General features: G+C 36.5%; 1 pseudogene; it reads right to left on the reverse strand.

Annotated features, from left to right (window-relative positions):
- Nucleotides 1-5,960: 5,960 nt before the first annotated feature.
- On the reverse strand, nt 5,961-7,277 carry LOC112633989 (annotated as a pseudogene).
- Nucleotides 7,278-7,627: the final 350 nt, after the last annotated feature.

The raw sequence follows: 7,627 nt of genomic DNA on the forward strand, positions 1-7,627 counted from the left end.
GTCCCCCCGTTCGGGGTCCCTGACTTTCCGCAACATCATTTGCATACTTTGAAAATATTTTCTCACATTCTGTAGGTTGTGTGTTTACTCTGTTGATAGTTTCTTTTGCTGTGCAGAAGCTCTTAAGTTTAATTAGTTGTCAATTTTTGCTTTTGTTGCAATTGCTTTTGGTGTCTTTGTCACAAAATCTTTGCCTGCCCTTATGTGTAGATGGTATTGCCTAGGTTGTCTTCCAGGATTTCTATAGTTTTGTGTTTTACATTTAAGACTTTAATCCATCTTGAGTTGATTTTTGTATATGCATGGAAGGTATCCGGCTTCATTTTTCTGTATATGGCTAGCCAGTTATCCCAGCACCATTTATTAAATAGGGAGTTTTTTTTCCTATTGCTTGTTTTTGTCAGTTTTGTTGTGGATAAGATGATCATAGGTGTGCAACCTTGTTTCTGGGCTCCCCATTCTGTTCTATTGGTCTATGTGTCTGCTTTTGTACCAGTACCATGCTGTTTTGGTTACTGTAGCCCTGTAGTATACTTTAAAGTTTGGTAACATGATTCCTTCAGCTTTTTTCTTTTTGCTTAGGATTGTCTTGGCTATTTGGGCGCTATTTTGGTTCCATATGAATTTTAAAATAGTTTTTTTTAGTTCTGTGAAGAATGTTCTTGGTAGTTTCATAGGAATAGCATTGAATCTGTAAATTGCTTTGGGCAGTATGGCCATTTTAATGATATCAATTCTTCCTATTCATGATCATGGGATGTTTTTCCATTTGTTTGTGTCTTCTCTGATTTATTTGAGCAGCATTTTGTAATTTTCGTTGTAAAGATCTTTCACTTCCCTGGTTATCTGTATTCTTAGGTATTTTATTCTTTTTGTGGCAATTGTGAATGTGATTGTCTTTCTGATTTGGCTCTTGACTTGGCTGTTTTTGGTGTATAGGAAAGCTAGTGATTTTTGTACATTGATTTTGTATCCTAAAACTTTGCTGAAGTTGTTTATCAGGTGAAGAAGTTTTGGGAGTGCTACTATGATTTTCTAGATATAGAATCCTGTTGCCTGCAATTAAAGATGGTTTGACTTCCTCTCTTCCTATTTGAATTCCCTTTATTTCTTTCTCTTGCCTGATTGCTCTGTCAAAGACTTCCAATACTATGTTGAATAGGAGCGGAGAGAGGGTATCCTTGTATTATGCTGGTTTTCAAGGAGAATGCTTCCAGCTTTTGCCCATTCACTATAATGGTGGTGGTGGGTTTCTCATAGATGGCTCTTATTATTTTGAGGCATGTTCCTTCAATACCTAGTTTATTCAGAGATTTTAACGTGAAGTGGTGTTGAATTTTTATTGAAAACTTTTTCTGTGTCTATTGAGATAATCATGTGGTATTTATCTTTAGTTCTGTTTATGTGATGAATCACATTTTCTGATTTGCGTATGTTGAACTAACCTGTGTCCTGAGGATGAAGCCTACTCAATTGTGGTGGATTAGCTTTTTGATGTGCTGCTGGATTCAGTTTGCAAGTATTTGTTGAGGACTTTTACATCAATGTTCATCAAGGATATTGGCTTGAAGTTTTCTTTTTTTGTTGTGTCTCTGCTAGGTTTTGGTATCAGTATGATGCAGAGTGAGTTGGGGTGGAATCTCTTCTCCTCAATTTTTGGGAATAGTTTCGATAGGAGTGGCACCAGCTCTTTTTTGTAAATCTGGTAGAATTTGGCTGTGAATCCATCAGTTCCTGGGCTTTTTTGGTTCATAGGCTATTTATTACTGTTTCAGTTTCAGAGCTTATTATAGGGGTCTGTTCAGGGAATTAGTTTCTTCCTGGTTCAGTTTTGGGAGGGTGGATATGTCCAGGAATTCAGCCATCCCTGCTAGGTTTTCTATTTTGTGTGCAAAGAAGTATTTGTATTTATTTCTGTTGTTTATTTTTATTTCTGTGGGGTCAATGGTAACACTTCCTTTGTCATTTCTAATTGTGATTATTTGGATCTTCTCTCTTTTCTTCTTTAGTAGGCTAGCTAGCAGCTTATTATTTTTTTAAAAAAAACAACTGGATTCGTTGATCTTTTGAATAGTTTTTCGTGTCTCAATCTCCTTCATTCAGCTCAGCCCTGATTTTGCTTATATCCTGTCTTTTGCTAGCTCTGGAGTTGATTTGTTCTTGCTTCTCCAATTCTTTCAGTTGTGATGTTAGGTTATTAGTTTGAGATCTTTCTAACTTTTTGATATGGACATTTAGTGCTATGAATTTCCCTTTCAACACTGCCTTATCTGTGTTCCAGATATTCTGGTATGTTTTATCTTTGTTCTCATTAGTTTCAAAGAACTTCTTGACTTCTACCTTAATTTCATTATTTACCCAAAAGTCCTGCATGAGCATGCTGTTTATATTTCCAAGCAATTATATGGTTTTCAGCAATTTTTCTTAGCCTTCACTTCTGTTTTTATTGTGCTGTGGTCTGAGAGTGTGTTTGGTATGATTCCAGTTCTTTTGCATTTGTTGATGATTGTTTTATGTCCAATTATGTGATCAATTTTAGAGTATGTGCCATGTGGTGATGAGAATAATGTATATTCTATTGTTTTCAGATGGAGATTTCTGTAGAGGTCTATCAGATCCGTTTGGTCTAATGTTCAGTTCAGGTCCTGAATATCTTTGTAATTTTCTGCCTCAGTGATCTGTCTAATACTGCCAGTGAAATGTTGAAGTCTCCCACTATTATTGCATGGAAGTCAATGTCTCTTTGTCTCTAAGAAGTTGCTTTATGAATCTGGGTGTTCCTATGTTGGGATCATATATATTTAAGATAGTTGGTCTTCTTGCTGAATTGAATCTTTTACCATTATGTATTGCCCTTCTTTGTCTTTTTTTATATTTGTTGGTTTGAAGTCTGTTTTGTCTGAAATTAGGATTGCAAACCCTGCTTTTTTCTGTTTTCCATTTGCTTGGTAGCTTTTCCTCCATCCCTTTATTCTGAGCCTATATGTGTTATTGCATGTGAGATAGGTCTCTTGAAGACAGCATACCATTGGGTCTTGCTTTTTTATCCAGCTTACCACTCTGTGCCTTTTAAGTGGGGGCATTTAGCCTATTTATGTTCAAGGTTGGTACTGATATGTGTGGATTTGATCCTGTCATTGTGTTGTTAGCTGGTTAATATGTTGGCTTGTTTGTGTGGTTGCTTTATAGTGACACTGGTCTGTGTGTTTAAATGCTAACATCTTACAAAAAGTATTTTTCATCATTTTATCTCTATATGTTTCATTCTGTGTAATCTCTGCTGATGTATCTTCCAGTCCTCTGTATCTTTTTTCAGCTACATTTAGTCTAATTTTTATGACTATCTTTTTCATATGTAGAAATTCTTTTTTTCACAGTCATTTCCTTATGACTTAGGTTTCTTCTATATCTTTAATAATTAAAAACTTTATATATTCTTTGAGAATGCTCTTTTTATTCAATTTTCTTGCATTAGAGATTGGTCTGTTAACCCAATATTTGGAGAGCTATTCATCCTGTTTGTGTGTGTGTGTGTGTGTGTGTGTGTGTGTGACTGCTGATGCTGTCTCATTTTGTATCATTTTCACATATATGGTTTGTAATTTATTTGTTATGATCTCATCTTCAGTAATTATTTTTCCTTACCTGTGGGAGTCTATACTGCAACCTGAAGTACAGAAGAGCAGTTTTACATCTGCTTTTGCTAGGTACTCTAGCATGTTTGTGGTCTTTTAATTTTTTGTTTTAGGAATTTATACAACATGCACATGGTATAAATTTAAACTCTAAACCCATGTGTGCCATATGCCTGGTGTTTCTATCTTTCATGGAAGCCTATCACTCAGAGTCCTAAGAAAATATAGGCCTCCTCTGGTGCTTCTTTAGGGCACAGGGCAGAATTATTCTAGTTGCTGTTTTACTCAGAGGGTATCTTTCTTAATACTCTGGATGTAGGCAGTGGTCATACTCTGACATCTTCATGTCATGTGGTACTTGCATCTAGTTTGGTTGTAAAACTCCAACCGATGGTCTGTAGGATCTGTTCAGCCCAGTATCTCCTCTGGTCTTCTCGATATTGGATCATGAATGGGCTGCTCTGGCTTTAAGTCCCCTCTTCATTTCTGAACTAGAAATTTCTCATCTGCATTTGAATTCCCTTTTTATTTTTATTTTTTGAAGGGAGTGAGTGGTTACTCATCTTAGCTCAGTCTACAGGTTGTTAGAAATAGAAATCTCTAGATCTTATTAATTTTTAGAACCCAGAGCCTTTTAATAATCTCTACAGATAGTTTTTCACTTATGCATTAGAAATTAAGACATACTTACTCACATATGTACATTTATGCACACCTTATGAGAATTATATATGTATATTTGTGTGTGTGTGTGTGTGTGTGTGTGTTTGTATTTAATTATGTTGATCTTTCCCCTTTCTGAAAAGCCACTGGTTGAGGCTTTCAGTCATTGGGTTTGTACAGACATGGAAAAGCACACAAATAGGGCAGCTCCTGCACTGTGCAGGCCAGCTGTTCCTGCACCAGCCAGCTGGAGCCCAGAAACATATAGAAGTCATAGGGACAATCCATTACTTTGAGTAGTATAAATGTCAGGACCCTTAGGAGCCTTTGATATATAAAAAATGTCTACCATATGATATTTAGCAAACTAAATGGCTAGGATGCCGACAGACACTCAAGATAGGCTCTGATGTGTGCTGGCTGCTATAACACTCTAATAGAGCAAGGACACATATGCTTAGTTTGTTTTTAATGTCCCCTTCTTATATCCTTCTTTCTTTAATAATAATTCCTTCTAGTACACCCTATGGTCACATTATTCTTTATGCTAACATGTAAATGATAGATCACTTTGATTTATCTATTACTTTGTATTCAAGGTGAGGTCTTAACAAAGAAAGGAAAGTATTATTATTTCATGTCTAAGTATACCACACACTATGGAAACTGCTAGGCTTTCCATTTAGTTAGAGGTCATTTGTTGAGTCCCACAGTATGCCACTGGATTCAGCTTGCTAGTATTTTGTTGACGATGTTTCATCTATGTTCATCAGGGATATTGACCTGTGGTTTTTTTCTGTGTTTTTATCTGGTTTTAGTATCAGAATCATGCTGGCCTGGTACAATGAATTTAGAAGAATTCCCAGTTTTTCAAGTTTTTGAAATTTGTGTCCTTTAAAATTTTGATGGACTTCATCAGTGAAGTTATCAGGTCTTGGGCTTTTATTTGTTTGGAAGCTTTTTATTAGCTTTTAATTTAGTAAGATTCAATCTTATTGTTTGTTATTGGTCTGTTCGGGTTTTCTATTTCTTCCTTGTTCAATTTTGGTAGGTTGTATATGTCGAGGAATTTATCCATTTCCTCTAGCTTTTCCAGTTTGCTGGTGTATAGTTATTTGTAATAATCTCTAATAATTCTTTATGTTTCTGTGGTATCAGCTGTAATGTATCCTTTTTCACTTTTGATTTTATTTATTTTGGTCTTGTATCTTTTTTCTTCATCAGTGTAGCTAGTGGTTTGCAAATTGATTTATCTTTTCAAAAAAATCCCTTCATTTTGTTGATTGTATGTTTTTTGTTTCTATATTGTTTATTTCTGACTTGATCTTTATACTTTCTTTCCTTCTGTTAATTTTGGGTTCAGTCTGTTTTGCATTTCTGCTTCCTTGAGATACATAGTTAGATTTTTTATTTGAAATATATATTTTTCATGTAGGTGTTCATTGCTATAAACTTTCCTCTTAGAATAACTGCTTTTGCTGTATCCCATATGTTTTAGTATATTGTGTTTCTATTTTCACTTCTTTCAATACATTTTCGGATTTTCTTTTTAATTTATTTATATACCTTTTTGTTTTCTCACTGCCTCTTTGATCAGATCTTTATTCAAAAGAAGTTGTTGAAAATCATTTGACCTTTATGGAATAATCAAATTTAAAGAGTTTATGCAGCAGGCTTCTTTTCCTCTGTAGTAGGTTTCTTTTCTCCTGGCTTCTTTTCAGGGGCTGGTTTCTTGGTAGCTGCTGCCCTTTATCCCCACCAGTGGCTTCTTCTGCTTCTTAACACCAACAGCAGCCTTCTTTCTTTTCTTACCTACCACAGGCTTCTTTCCTGCAACCTGCTTCTCATCTGATTTGGCTTCTAGTGCTGTAGCTGCTGCTACTGCCTTATCCACCCAGAGCTTGTGATTCCTGGCCTGGTGAAGAATGGCTTTCTGGCTCATGGTCTTTGTGTATGAGTGTAGCTTCAATGTGGTTCTCAGGTTTTTCAGTTAAGTTCTTCTTTAGGACTCTGATGAATCTCGTTGTGTGGTGCTCAAAGGGCTCTTTGGATCTCTGGACTTTTCAAGATTCTGCTAACATCTGTATTGATCATCTTGTGCATGGGAAGATTGTAGTTACTCTTGGGGAGAGCAGCTTAATGCCAAGTGCCATATAATTCATCTAACTTCTGGAAAGCACTTTTGGTCCAAATGCAGAAATGTCCCACATGCCCACCAGGAGCAAGCTTCAAAATGTTCAGTTTGCTTACATTAAGCAGAGTAATTCCAGGGATGCTTCTGAAGGCCTTGATGATACCATTATTCTCATTATAGATGATGCAGGGGTCCCTGCTCTGGATTCGGTGACGGTTTCTCATTTTGCTGTTGCCAGCTCTCATTTGCTGAGAGGCATAGACCTTTTTGATATCATTCCAGGCTTTAAGTTTCTTAAGAAGCAAAACAGCCTCCTTGATCTTCTTGTAGCCTTCAACTTTATCTTCGACTACCAAAGGAAGTTCATGAACTTCCTCAATATGATGACCTTTAGATATGACCAGTGCTAGTAAGGCTGAGGCAGCCAGGGCAGAACAGATGGCATATAGTTTTTGGGTTGTGTTCACTCTATGATGCTAATGGCATCAGGTTTTGGTTGGTGCAAACATTCTGCCTCCACAACACATGTTTCCAGAAGCACCCTGGCCAGAATGGTGAGTCCCACCACCTTGAACTCTGGGAATTTGAGCCACAGCTCTGCCAGTACCCCAAGACTCAGCACTGGTCTGATTACCTGCTAATTCACTGACAGCATAGAGCTGTCTGTTGTTTTTGTGCAAGTCGGTGTGAACAAAGTTCACAATATCTTGTCAAATAGGAGCCTTGAATACAACAGGCAAAGTAACATTTTTGCCAGATGACTCCCACTTTTTGGAGTACACCGATATCAGTGAGTGAGCACACGTCATGGCGGAGAGAGGAGACAGTCATGTTCCTCTCAGCCCAGCAGCTGCCACAGGAAAAGGACTACCTGTTGTTTAATTTCCAAGTATTTGTACAGTTTCCAAAATTACTCTTGTTATTGATTTCTAGTTTTATACAAATGTTGTCAGAAAACATACTTGATATGATTTTGATTAAAAATTTTTTTGACAGTTGCTTTGTGGCCTAACACATGGATTTTCATGAAGAATGTACCATATGTTGATGAGAGGAATGTGTATTCTACAGGTATTGGATAAAATGTTTTGTAAATGCTATTTGGTCCATGTGGTCTATAGTGCAATTTAAATCTCATATTTCTTTGCTGACTTTCTGTCTGGATGATTTGTCCAATGCCAAGAATGCAACGTCA

Source organism: Theropithecus gelada, chromosome 1, assembly GCF_003255815.1.
Source record: "Theropithecus gelada isolate Dixy chromosome 1, Tgel_1.0, whole genome shotgun sequence".
NCBI lineage: Eukaryota > Metazoa > Chordata > Mammalia > Primates > Cercopithecidae > Theropithecus > Theropithecus gelada.